The 14,815-nt window shown below is 40.5% G+C and overlaps 1 long non-coding RNA gene across 2 annotated transcripts in view; it reads right to left on the bottom strand.

Moving 5' to 3' along the window:
- The window catches only part of LOC121676221, a 78,570-nt gene that overhangs the window by 16,436 nt on the left and 47,319 nt on the right, over nt 1-14,815 (bottom strand). For both annotated transcript variants that reach the window (XR_006020394.1, XR_006020395.1), the window contains exon 4: nt 3,363-3,412. This is a non-coding gene — a long non-coding RNA (uncharacterized LOC121676221). The remainder of the gene's footprint in view (nt 1-3,362; nt 3,413-14,815) is intronic.

Here is a 14,815-nt window from a genome sequence, read left to right as displayed (position 1 = left end):
AAAGCCCTCTTTCAAAACCAAGTTGTGTTTTTATGTTTCTAAGTCTTCTAGAAGACAGCACTGTCAAATGGAGAGTTTCTCTTTGAATACCCACTGCCTGTGTGAATGGCTACTCCCCTCACTTCCAACAACACTGACCTCTTCAGGGTTTGTCTCCCTTACTGCCATCCAAGCCTGTGGACCTTCTCAGAAAAAAAGGGACACCTGAAGAGGGTAATAGCTTCCTCTTAACCCTTGCTGTCTGTAATTTTCTTTTCATACCCTCCTTCTCATTCAGAATAAAGGGGAATATGCTCCAAGACACCAACTTGCTCACAGATGAGCCAGGAGTGAGCTCCTCCTGAGGTCAGATATTGGGCTTTTACTGCTAAAGAGTACTGCTAAAATAATAATATTTATTGTTGTGCCTGAGATCTGAAGCAGCCCTGGTGCCCTCACTTCACAAGTGACAAACACGACTGACAAAGCCACTCTGTGGAAGGTACATGAGTTAGCAGAACGCTCCCTCAGCCAATAAAGGGCTTCTTATCATCTGGCCCTTTCTTAAGACCAGCCTCACACAACCAACCAACCATTTGAACAGAGCTATGACAGAAAACACTTCTACCAACCCTAGATGTGTCTGTGTGCATGGTACTACCATTTTTTCTGTAAGACATAAACTGGAGTGAATACACTGACATGACACAACATATTCTTGCCAAGATCCTGCAGGGCAGATGGAATTTTGGAGTCCATCTTTTAAATGCAGAGGTTGTTCTCTATCGTGACTGTAACAAAAGTTATTTTGGATCATTTTAAAGGACATCTTTGAAAAAACAAAGGTTTATGCCTTGCAGTAAAAGCACCTGATTAAAATGCACAGCTTAAATGGAATTATCTCTGTTTGGCAGGTGAGGCCTGTAGGAATACAAGGTTCCCTTTTCCAAAACAAATGTAAGAGATTTAATCTAATTTAATACATTAATCTGCTCTAAACCTTGGGGTAACTGCAAAGCTTTACTTCCTGTTCTGAGGTAGGAAAGAGAATCAAGAATCCCAGATCCTAAAGCCTGATTATTTTAAGGAAATGCTCATGTGAAGAACTAACCCCAGAACTTACTGCTTCCCTCAGCATGAAACCTGAAGGACGATTCAAGCATCATAAAAAGGCTTGGATTTGAAAGGACTTTAAAGATCATCTCATTCCAACCTCCTGCCATGGGCTGGGACACGTTCCACTATCCCAGTTTGCTCCAAGCCCTGTCCAACCTGGCCTGGAACACTTCCAGACAGAGCAGCCACAGCTTCTCTGGGCAATCCTAGAGGTTGTAACCATATCTGATGTTCAACTTGGAAAACATCACAGGAAGAAAACAGCAGAAATGCACAAAGATGCAAATTTTAAAATCAAGGGATGCCATTTCTCCTTGAATCCCTCTCTAACCTGCTTGTTTTTCACCTGGAACTCCAGATGTGCAGAGTTTTCACCAAAAACCCATCTCCTTTTTCTTTGCTCGCATCATGTTCTAGATGAGCTACTTACTACACAGAACTCCTCATGGGCTCTTGGTTGAATTCCTTCCCTGCCTGCCCCCAGTAACTAAAGACCAATTTAAACAGCCTTTTCCAGGTGTCAGAAAGCCACAAGGGGTTACATAATGCATGACCACCCTCCAGAGATTGACAGATCAGGTATCAGAAGTCAACCACCCTCACACGCCTGGTAATTTATTAAATCAACCTCTACCCCAAGGACTGCACCATCCCCACCCTCATGTGCAAAGGGATGAGGAAATTAAGGAAGTCTTGGGTAATTTCATTGGTACTTTCATATGAATTTTGAGACAGACCTTTTTTAAAATGAGAAGTTGCATCACACCATGACAAATCTTTTATTCTGCATCTGGATCAGCATTTCTCAGTGTAATTTAGCACCTCTTAACAGAAAACTCATTGTGAATCCGCAAGGGATGAGCAGGGAGCACTGGACAAGTGAAGTTCACCAGCACAAATGTTGGCAACATCATTATCACTTCCAGCACTGACCACATGTATTGCAGGGAAAAAAGTGACCAGGTTAAGGATTTTTCCATTTCTGTCTATGATCTCTCAGGGAATGTGCTAAGGAAACAATTGTCCTACTGAATCATTTCAAGAATTTTACAGCAAAGAGGATTTATTACCATAAAATAGGTCTTGGAAGCAAAGATACTTGAGGAGACTCATTAGCTATTAAATCATCGTGGAAAACATGATGCTGAAGGAATTGCAGATGCCTGACACATGTTCTACCACTTTTTTTTTTTTTTTTTAATATTGAGCATCTATAAAAAGCAGCTCTGCAGAATTACTTAGAACTTTTCCAACAGAAAAAATTTAAAAAGAGAGACATGGGTATAAATTAAAATGGCATTCATATAAGTAAAAAAAAAAATTACAACTATAACACCCTGCAAACGCTGTTGGAAAAACTGGAGTCACCAATAATTTCAAAACCTATGCATTAAGAATATACTTCTCGCTTAGTAAACAAGCTGAGACACATTCTGCAGAGTTATAGAAATTTTAGAGTTGAGTCAACAATACATAGAAAACCTCACATCATCTTATAATGAGTCCACTTGTTAGCTGGTGTGAAACCAGATTCAGAATCACCTTAGGTTTTGTTATTACAATTGCAATGTAGATGTTGTTATCACACAGAACATGCTCTGTTCAAGACAGTTGGAAGCATCTCTCTTTAAAATTTGCCATTGTCTACTACAAGTGAATCAAAGAGATGGTCTTTAAGGCTTGCTATGCAAAATACCACTGAAGAACATGCTGCTCTCTTGACCAAAATGGAAAAACTCTTGTGCTAAACCTTCCACTAGACCAGGCTGCTCCAAACCATGGAGCCACATCAAACCATGAACACTTACGGTACTCAAGTAAATGTTTTAAGTATATTCCAAAATACTCAGCCAATATACAGCAGCCTTAAAGTAAGGTCCAAGCTTTTCTTACACCAGCTGGTATTACAGACAATACTAACAAGTTTTGGAGGCCAAAATCTCTTTCCAGCCCCTCTTTCCTTCCAACCTCTCTTCTCTACATCCCTGGACCACCACAGCTGCAACAGCAATAATTAAGACACAACCCAACCTTGAATTCCTTTGTGCCTTGACACAGTGATGACAAAGGGAGAGAGAAGATCCACCTCATGCCACTCACCCTGAGCCATGTGGCTCCAAACCAGGGAACCCAGGCAGTTCCACAAACTGCACTGACGGTCCAGGAAATGAGGAAAACTAATGGCCTTTTTAATTAAATGGATGTCTTATAGAACAGCTGACCAATAGTCTTATAAAATAGGAAAACGAGTATTCCTTTTGACTTACATTTTGTGTCATCCTGGTTCACTTGTGCAACTCAGCCACCGCTTCTTTTTCTGCAACACAACAAAGAAAACAAATTCTGTTAAAAAAAAAAAAGTATTTGCTTGAACTGACATTTCTCATCACATTGTTAAGTAATGCTTCAAGTTTACTGCTTGCTTTTAGTCAACACTGGAAAATATTTCCATCCTTCTTGTCTCTCTGATTTTGATTGCCAGAGTATTCCTGTTACATGAAACTGCTCTATAAAAATGAACCTTGGAGACTGCCAGGTGACTTGACCATAACACTGAAGAACTAGAAATAAATTCCAAGACCTACTGCAGAGTTGACCAAAGAAATTCCTCGCATCCACAGAGAAAGTGAATAAACATTTTTAAAAAATCATCTAATTGCTCAAAAATATCTTTTTAGATATGTCTTCTTAGATCTGTGAGTGTTCCTTGTTGGCCTCCAGCACCTAACTGAGAGAGGTGATGACCTGCCCTTGGTGTGGGATCATACCTGGGCAGCCCTGTGTTTCAGGCACTCTAAGTAACTTCTGCAGGAATTGAATATTGAAAGGGTTGTCCCTTATGTCCTGCTGTGTGCTTTGGATTCAAATACGTAGAAAAGGAGAAAGTATATCCATACCTTACTGGGAACTGAAGCAAAAGAAAAGCAAGCAACCAGAAAAACAAACAGAAAAATCTACTAAGCAGAGTTATGAGAGTATTGTCCTGAAAAAGAATGCTCTGATGCTACATTCTCTATTTAACCACATAATTAGTAAACTTCCAGAAGAAGTAGCAAAAAAAATTCCTCATTCCCTTACTAGGCTAAGTAGCGACCTGGAAGAACTTCTCAAACCTCCATGAAGAAAAACTGGTATGCTCCAGATAATGGAATAACTAAATAACTGGGGACAGAGTGGAAAATGAAGCACAGAGACATCTCATTGCTCAAGGTCAGGGCTGCTCTTGCTCTGCTGAAAATGGTAATCTGCAAGGAAAAAAAAGAAAAAAAGAGTATTAAAAAAAAAAAAAAAAAAAAAAAAAAAGAGAGAGAGAGATGGAAGGAGGACACCAGCCAGAAAGAATCCTGACTCTGGCTATGGTTTGCAGCCAGGAAGGGATAACAAAGCAACAAGTAAATGCCGGCGTGGATTTGTCCAACAGCTTCCCTTCCCCTTCCAACAAGTTGGAAAGCCCCAGGATACAGGAACAGTGCAGTGATCACCAGAGTCACCTGAGCATGGCGTTTTTCATGCCATGTCATTCTCCCAAATCAATAAAGGATCAGGGATTTGGATAGAAAGACACATCCAAAGAATAAACTTAACTGCTCACAAGTGATCACCCAAGTCTTAAGACATGGCATCCAACCTTCAGCACCAGCAGAACCCCAAAACATTCAGAAAGAAGCTGAGTATCTCATTAATTCATCAGACAACTACGCAGGAGAAGTGTTTTCTTAATCCTAAATTCTAAAATCACAACATGAAATAAATACATGTATCATTAGGGGGTATGAAATCATCAAACTCCTTTATAAGGGGCAGAGTTAAACTTCAAGCTATTTAATTTAGCAGAACAATACAGCTTTATGAAGTGTGTTTCTCACTAATGACCTGGACACTATTTTTGTTATTTCAGCCTCTAAAATGCACAGCCAATATTTGTGGTTTTTTAAAAAAATGGCATTTCTTTCTCAAAATGTTGTTGTGCAGGAAAAAAAAAACAATCAAGAAAAAAATTACACTCGGAATACAATCAAATATACAAAGGAAAACCACACAAGTACAGATTTCATCATACTCCTCCAGATTTTAAATAGATCAACATATTTTGGAGATGGGTGTGATTTTACACGAGCTGTGCCCCTTTAAAATTGGCAACTACATTTAATTCAGTGCCGCCTTATTCCAAGTCCCAAACTCCAGTTGAAAATAGATCTCACAATGGAATCCTACAGCTGAATATACTCTGGGAGAAAATTAATACTTTAATTTATTCCAAATTCATTTGCATGACAGTATATCATTAGTATATACAAAAAAAAAAAAGTATTATACCAACAGAGGAAAAATTCTGTGCAAACAGTGAAAGAAACTCACATCCCACCAGTGAGATGAGCTTGGAACTTAAAGCACAAAGCTGTTTTATTTCTCTGAGAAACAAACACACAAAAAAAAAAATACCAGAAAGAGCTGTTAATAGTCCAGATTGTCATTTTTTAAAATACCATGTGACCTTAAAAAAAACCTATGAAGCTAAAATGATTTCTTGCATGCCAGGTATCTCCTAAATAGCTAAAAAGAGCCACATGGACAATCAAGTGCAGACTAAAAATAACTGATGTAACACAGCTCACGTACAAAGCGAAGTTTTCCTACCTCACTGATTAATAAGCTGAAGAGGAAAGAAAACTCTCACTTTGTAATTCCATCAACCTTGTCGTCCTGGAAACAATCCCTCTACAAGAGAAGTCTTTAACTGCCAAAACATCTTCTGCTACTACTTTTCAGTTTTTTCTTCCCTCACTTCCCTCTCTGCAGTGCTCTCAGTGTTTGATAAGCAGCCAGTACCAAACCTATCCCATCAAATGGCACAGAAATTGCATCTCCTGCTCTTAAAAGGAAGTATGTAATTCCATTTGAGTATGCAGCACTTAGGGAACCCCAGGTGTGCACAAAGGCTATGGAACGGACCCTGTAATTTTGTTGTTGCTGTTGTTGTTAAAATATCCTACTAACTGAACCTTTCATTTTAGGAAATGGCCTCAAGTTGTGCCAGGGGAGCTTTAGATTAGATATTAGAAAGAATTTGTTCATGGAAAGGGTGGTCAAGCACTGGAACAGGCTGCCCAAGGCAGTGGGGGAGACACCATCCCTGGAAATGTTAAAAAAAAATATGGATAGAGCACTTGAGGACATGGTTTTGGTGGTGAACATGACGGTGCTGGTAAGTTGATGGCTGGATTTAAGTGACCTTTAAAGGTCTTCTCCAACTCAAACAACTCCATGATTCCATATAAATCAGCAAACCTACAGGGTGAACTCAGCCTTCCTTATTCACATGCCCAAGTACCTGGGGCAAGAATCCTTTCTCGACACTCAGTAGCTCTGTGGGAGTGCAACAAGGTCATAAACCACAAAAAAAAATTATCTTTTTTGGGTTTTATGGTTACTGTAAGTGTTTGGAAGGGAACAGAGCTTTCAAACCCAGGTCTTGGCAATTTGTGCCACATTGCTGCCCACAAACAAATTAAAAAAAACACTTCCATGTCCCAGTCCTGGAAACACTTGTGCCTTCCCTTTCTTAGTTTAGAATAGTTTTTGAAACAGGTCTGTGCTTTTACTAGAAATCTGAATTTTAACCTTTATATGAAATAAAAACTGGGTTTAGAAACCAGATTTGTCTAGGAAACACCAGGTTTGTTTTAGACCACAACTTCACTCTCCACATCTCTCCATACATTGCTCTTTTTGCTACACAGCCTGTTTGGGCACATACAGCAATTTGGCCTTACCTAAATCAGTCCAATCCACTGCAACAAATATACTTATTTAAACACCTGTAAATTCCTAATTTCTAAACTAACAGTGTTCAGAAAAATTTGGCATCTGAGTCTCTCAGTCAGCCTGCCTATACACACTGCCCACACCTGTTTTCTGGTAAAATGCCAGAGTCTGCACCGGTCTCAGATGGGAAAAATCACAATACACTGTCTTCAAATGAGACCTGTTAATTACCAAAATTATTCCCACAGCAAGTCCAAAGGGATTTTAGTTCCTTCAGAAGATCCATGATTTAACACAGTTACGCTCAGCAGTTTTACTCAGTGTAGTATCTCTGATTTATTATCTTCACTCTGGTAAGGAGACCAGACCTGCATTATCCCTTGACTTCCTCCAGTTTCCAGTGTATTTACAAGGTTTTTTTCATGTTACTTGTCAATGCTGGTTATCCATCTTTCTGTCCCTTAGATTTTTATACAAACCCTATCTAACTGTTGTCCAGAGAGGCTGTGGCTGCCCCTGGATCCCTGGAAGTATCCAAGGCCAGGCTGGGTTGGGCTTGGAGCAACCTGGGATAGTGGAAGGCATCCCAGCCCATGGTAAGGGGGTGGATCAACATGGTCTTTAAAGTCTTTTCCAACCTAAACCATTCTGTGCTTCTAATGAGCTTTTACATTGATTTTAAATTGTATCCTTGTATTTACTTTTCAAATGACTTAAATTTAATATATCAACTGACACACACAACTTTGTTTTCCCTTTTCTCTTGCGATTTTATTCTAGACACTGTTAACCTTTAAGCCTCTGTGTATCCTCTGTATTTCTTTAAGTATTTTCTGGAGAGACCACAGATTCATGAAATGTTTGGGGTAGGAAGGGACGTTCAAGATCCTCTACCTCCTACCCCTGCCATGGGCAGGGACACTTTCCACTAGACGAGGACCTTCCCCTAGACCAGGTTATATGTTTAGCTGGCAAAATTAGCTGCAATGCCAATTAATCAGGATCTGGAGTAGCTACCAATAAACTACCACTAAGAGATCCAAAATCTCAACCTCACAGTCTTGAGCTGCCTCTGCAAAATGCCTCAGTCGGGGATTAAAATTTCTCATCTCCTCCACTATGGATCCAGTTCCCTCGGCAGCATTTTACTGCACAGGCTCAATAAACATTCCATGTGTCATCAAGCAGGCAGTGAACATCCACACAAGTCTGTCTTAACACGTCAAAAAATCCAGGGATTTTCAGCATCCCATCCCTCATACCATGCACGAGAAAATTCAACGGCAGAGACAGAGAGGAGGAAGGTATTTGGAAACTTGGTACATATGAGCACATTAAGATTATGAAAACTGTGGTGCCTTACAGTAGCAGCACTGTTGCACATGTTACAAACATCGAATTTTGTCAAACTATTTCCAGTAAATGCATTTTTTTTTTTCCCCACCTCAGCACTAGAAATTCCCAACGCATAGTATAAATCATTATATTCTGCACTTTCTAGCTCAAAAGAGGACCACGTTTTACCAGCCAGCCTTTAGGAGTGTTTAGACCCTCCCTCTCTGGTACAGAAGCACACTGATCTCAGGCTGGAAAAACATTTCTTATGCTGATTTTTTCCTTCTTATTTCAGGCAAAAATTCCAAACCATAGCAAAGCTTTTGCCTTCTGCTGCTGCTGAATACCAGTTGCTGCAAAAGTAAAACAGAAAAAGGCTGAAGTTATTTTAAAACAGCTACTTTTCTCTATTTAAGTGTTTAGTTTTCAGAAGTTGAGTATGTTATGGGTGGGAAATTAATGCCCAAAGTAATGCAACCACCAACATCCTTGAGTAGGGAAGTGGCAACAACTGAAGGGAAAAAACTTGCAGGGTAATGTAAAAACATAATATGGAGGATAGAACAGCATTATTAACTGGGGAATAAAACCCATAAAACAAACAGAACAAAACAACACCCTCTGACGATTCATTTTAGACTCGGGCAGTATTACTACAAAATACCTCATAAAGGTGACACAAAGAACTTCTAAACCGTTTATTAATTACTTGAGGCTGTTTTTCATTTTACTGCTTCACTGCAATTTCCATTAGCATGTGAAACGGTATCATTTTTTTCCAGAGAGGTATTTCCAGTGAAGTCAGCACGGATTCAACAAGGCCAGGACCACCATATAAATAGAAATCAGAAAATAGTATTTCCATAAGAAACCGCTCAGATTTATTGGATTAACAGGCACTTACAAGTGACTCACGCTGACACAGCCTATAGTAATCCAATCTATGTGAGATAAGAATAAATTCAAAGGAAACCTTAAATTTAGAAAATCACCTCTGTGGCTGCTCACATAGTTGGCTTTATTACATGAAATCACATTAAGTGTTCTCTCCAAATGGGAGGACAAATAAATTAAAAGCTGAATTCTAGCAATTTTTTATTCCATGAGTGCAGCATGTCCTTAACAGCAGCAGCTGCCACACCGATCATAATTAGAGCGGGATAAGAGAGCCCTGTGTGGAAGTGCCTTGTGGAACACAGCAGCTTTCCTGTCCTACAATCCCACAGGAATATGCTGGGCTAAAAGGAGTGGGAAGAAGAAAAGCTAGCAAGCCACCTCACCACCCTTGTCTCAGAAGAATTAAGGTAGATTGTTACATCCGCAGTGGCAACCACCATTTCCCTGCTGTACACTGGTTTTGGTTTCCATCTGGGATTTCTTGGGGAACTCTGACTTATCTCTGGGGGATGTTATCATGAACTAAATCCTAACAAACACTGAGGTGCTCTGGCTCAGCACACTGAAACATCAATGCTTTCCTGAAACCCTGAAGGATGCATTCACAGCTCTCACACCTCCTCTAAAACATGGCAGCAAGCAGGGAGCTGGGATGGAGCTTTATTTCTATAAATACTCCTCCGCAGCAATAAAAGAATTTTTACCTCTTGATATTGCCATGAATAGCAACAGTCTGAAAAAATGTATTATTAAGTATTACAGAGTCATAGAATGGCTTGGGTTGCAAGGGACTTTAAAGATTATCTAGTTCAGACCCCCTGCCATGGGCAGGGACACCTTCCACTAGCCCAGGTTGCTCCAAGCCCTGTCCAACCTGGCCTTGGACACTTCCAGGGATCCAGGGGCAGCCACAGCTTCTCTGGGCACCCTGTGCCAGGGCCTCCACACCCTCACAGGGAAGAATTTCTTCCTAATATCCCATCTAAACCTGCCCTCTTTTCATATGAAAAGGAAAAAGCCAGTGTAAGGAAAGGTGACACTGGCTAGAGCAAGGGGTCATGCACTGAGGACCTGGACTTTTCTCTTTATCACCAATTACTGTTAAGACATAATTAAATTCCACCTGTGTATAAAGGTATTTGAAAGCCACGTATCTTCTGCCATCCATAAAGCAAAGACACTTCACTGTGTGCAGGGCTGTAAATCACTGAGTACACAAATTAAAACTCATTTTTAAGAACCAGCTGCACACTACTGAGGCCAACAAAATCTTATCAAATGCAGATTTCAAGGCTAAAGTAACTTATTTAGAGAACTGCTGTGCTGCTCTCACCTGTAGTACCCAGTTAAGTTAGATCAAGGACAACAGCACACACCAACTACACCATAAGGATGAGGCTTTTAATTTTTTATGCGCACTCTCCTTCAGGCATACACACCCACTCTCAGCAAATTCCCATTAATGGCCATTCTACAATCCTGAAAAGCAGTATGTTATAGCCTTGGGCTAACTAAATTAGAGTGAGCTATGCTGAAGCTGCAATCAGAGTGAAAACCTGAAGTATGACTTTCACCACAATAAAGATACTCCCTCAGAGAGCCACTTCACAGTGTAATATTTTCAAAAAACCTCACCATAGCCCGCACCTCCTGTGAACTTGGTCATGACACCCTGGGGCCTTGGCCAAGGACACTCAGAATAAAGATCAAAAATTAACCAGCAGTCAAAAAATGTTGATTATACACAAGATTTTTAATGTACTTCAACTGGGGATGCAGATTTTGGCTTGAAGGAGTGAAGAACAGATGAGAACTCAAATGGCAAAGTGCAAGGGGACAAGGCACAATTTGTTCTGACTGAAAGACAAGGTTAGAAATCTCATTTTCTGTCACAATTAATTGGGTTTTCAAAGCGAGACCTCCCAGCCCTTGTGCATTTTTCAGGTTTGATTTTCAGAGAAATTCTAGCCTTTACATTACAGTAAAACGCTGTAAAATTTTCAAATAGCTAGATTTTGTGCTAACCCTAATTCATAATCATTCTGGCCTTGCAACCGTGGTGTGAAATTCACTGAGCTAGACAGCTGGGAAGGGGGGGGTGTGAAGAGTGGGGGTGGTGTTGTGGTTTTTTATTATTATTGCACTTCTGGTGTTCAACCCTTCTACTCTATACGAAATCCATATTCAGAAGTCTGTAAGGATGAAGATGCTTTTACGTACAAGGATTTGGTCAGACTCTAAAAGCATCTGCACCTTCATTTACAATGAATGAATCTCCCTTCAAGTTTACTTTGGTGACCAAAATGTGTGTTTCTAGCCTGTAGCCCTGACCTATGTAAAAAGTGGTGCTGCTCAAAAAATTGTTTTGTCCATGTAATGCTCTCCAAAATAATTTTTATCCCTTCAAAACCCTCTAGAAGACACCTACTGAGAAGTGCTTTCCAGTGAGACCTCAAGAAAACTGCCTGAGCTCACAGTACTGGTACAAAACTAAACCTCAAATAAAATTCTAGGAAAGAACCACCAGCTTTTCACGTAAACTTGTGGTGAGTTTTCACTGAAGCCCTCAACTCTGCCTACCCATGGCTAAATGTCATACTTCATTTCCTATCCTAAATCAGCCATAACAGCAAGATGGTTTTGCTCCGTCATTTTCAGACCTCATTAAAACTCAAAACTAAGCATAATTCTGGATAGTGGAACTTGGCTGTGGACTGGATAAAAAAATCTCCAACATTGAGACAATCTAAGAAATTTAGCCTCTTTTTTTCTTCCTAAATGGGCCTTGGGCGCAGCTCTTCACCAAAGACATGGTTTTATTTTTTCACATGCTATTGATCTATGCTGGATCAACATCATGAGGTGTGCAAATTTTTAACAGAATTATTTAGGTTGGAAAACCCCTCTAAAATCACCAAGTCCAACCATTAACCCAGCACTGCCAAGGCCACCATTAACCCATGTCCCCAAGTGCCACATCTTTTAAATCCCTCCAGGGATAGCGACTCCGCCACTGCCACTGGCAGCCTGTGCCAGGGCCTGGCAATCCTTTTGGTGAGCAAGTTTTTACTAAAATCCAAATTGAACCTCTGCTGATGAAACTTGAGGCCACTTCCTCCTGTCCTATCACCGGGAAAAGACAAACGCAACCCACCTACAACTGCTTTGTAAGACAAGTACATCAGAAAGTCAAACTCTGGATCAGTTTCTTATGCAACTATCAGTCAACTTTTAATTATTTCCCCCCACCAAAATCTTCTATTCTTAACAATTCTTTAAAGGCCACTACCCCCCACGCACGCCATGAACTATGAAAAGCAACACTGGGCTGTTTCATGGATCACCTCCCAAGGTATCATGCTCCAAAGCACACGACGTCATTGTATTTCTGCCTCTGTAATATTGTCTTTAGGCAGCTACAAGTTGTCTCAGTGAGAAAACACTATCTTGTGCATGTCCTATTAAGAAGGATTAATCTGTTCAACACCTGATGATTCACTCACCCACACATTAGAAGTCCACACAAAAATGACTCATTCTGTCTGTAAGAATATTCACCTGGGATACCCAAGTCCCCTCATCTTTTCCAGAGCTGGTAACAGCTTTTTCATGCAAAGGTGGTGGATGGCAGCTTCCCTGTTAAAGCACAGGTGACATGAGGAGCAACAGACATGGGACTGGGCCCTAGAAATTTTATAAACAATCCACATAATAAAAATACTTGAGAGTTAAGTTTTTAAATAACTGAAGCATTGGCAGAGGAAACAGTAACACTCCATAGCGAGACAGTGGTTGAAGGCAACAACTGATTTTAATCCTAACAAATCAACGTCACCCAGATGTGAAGGAATTCAGGCTACTCCTCCATGACTTGGACACTTTCTCCCAGAGAAGGGCTCGGGAGCAGCCGTACTGAATCACCCTGGTAGGGATGGCCAGTGCAGGGCAAAACCACATGAAGGGCTTGGCTGATGACATCAGCTCAGTGTTCGTGCAACAAATCAAGCTGAGTTCTAGGCTAGAACTTCATGTCCAGTTCTGATACCCACGCTGCGGAGACGCCAAAGGACTGGCAAGTGTTCAGGGAAGAGCTCGGAAAACAGTGGGTCTGGCTGGGATACAGACTCCGTGACGCCAGGCCAAACCTCTCCTTCATTAGGGAGATGAGTCCCTGACCTTGTTTTCATAGGTACTTTGTGAATACAACAAATAACAAACAGCCCTGTGATCCTTGCAGAGAACGGCACAGCAAGATATTACAGCTGGAAGCCAAACAAGCTCGACGTTGAACTAATGTGTCACTTTCTAGCAACAGCACTGCTAAATATTTATCAGGACTTGGTGCTTTAGGATGGCAGAGCTTCTAACAGCACTCCTAGATGCTCTTCTGAGGAAGAATTCTCATCTTCTTTCACAGCAAACCAGAGAGGCTTGATAGAGAGACATGAATCTAGAAGTTCCATGGAATCACAGAATAGTTTGGGATGGACGGGACCTTAAAGACCATCCAGTTCCAACCCCCTGCCATACGCAGGCACACCTTCCACTAGACCAGGTTGCTCTAAGCCCCACCCAACGTGATCCTGAAAAACTCCAGGGATGGGGCAGCCACAGCTTCTCTGGGCAACCTGCTCCAGTGCCTCACTACCCTCACAGCCAAGAATTTCTGCCTAATATCCAAACTAAATCTACTCTCTTTCAGCTTTAATCCATTCCTCTTCTCCTAACGCTGCCTGCCTTTTATTAAAAACCAGATATGAAATCCTTGAGTTAGTACTGAAGTTAATTTTCATGTTTAATTTTGTTACTGCTATGTAATGCCTACTGCTTTATATTTGTCTCAAGATCAAATTGTGCTCCTTTGTCTGGAAATAAGCATTTCTAAGATAGTTTCTCCTTGGTAAAATTATCTGCAAAAATACAGGCATGGAAAATACCTGATTTACTATTTTTCTTGCACCTCATTACTTCAAGAAATAACACGGAAAACCAAGAGAGAAAAGCAAGAGAATATAGGACCTTAATTTAGAGGAGAAGTAAATGGTAACTCTGATTGTGTATTATTAGAATATGATGAGAATTTATGCAAGAGGACACTAGTTTAGCCAGAAAAGCACTTAACAGAAGTGACTAAAGACATGCTTGCTGCTTGCATGACACAGCTCCCACTTTCCAGCCCTTATATCATCCAAACACATTTTATTGCCACCCCTCCTGCAACTCCTGAACCTGAATTTTTGACTGAAGTTTAGACAGTACTTGGAGGCACCAAAGTGCACAGCACACCCAGTTCAGTAACCCAGGAGAAGATAAGACTTTTAAATGTACTTGTTCTTCCAACACCTTGAATTTTGAGAGGAAAGGGGAACGAAGAGAACAAACTGGCCAACACCACAAATGAGCCCTGAGAAATGAGAAACACAAAAATAAAGGAAGGAATATTGTTTCCTGACACAAGAAATGAAGTACACATATTCTGTACTCTTACTTACTTCTAATTCTGTATTTAAAAAAAAAAAAAAAAATTAAACCGAATAAGGAATAATTGACTCATTTTTAATCCTGAAAATTCCCAAATCAGTGGATTCCTGTGTCAGACTATCTGTGCCTTCAAGAAGATAATGGAATATGCCAATTTCTAACCCACTTAAGAATCAGGAAATTCACACAGCAGGTAACACTAACAAGCCACCATTTTCACTTTATACTGGGGGGGGGGGGG

This window comes from Corvus kubaryi, unplaced genomic scaffold, assembly GCF_017639235.1.
Source record: "Corvus kubaryi isolate FWS band 111438036 unplaced genomic scaffold, C.kubaryi_AGA036_p1.0 135, whole genome shotgun sequence".
In the NCBI taxonomy this organism is placed as follows: Eukaryota; Metazoa; Chordata; class Aves; order Passeriformes; family Corvidae; genus Corvus; species Corvus kubaryi.
The sequence above is the reverse complement of the archived record's forward strand: the minus strand, read 5'-3'. Positions and strand labels throughout refer to the sequence as shown.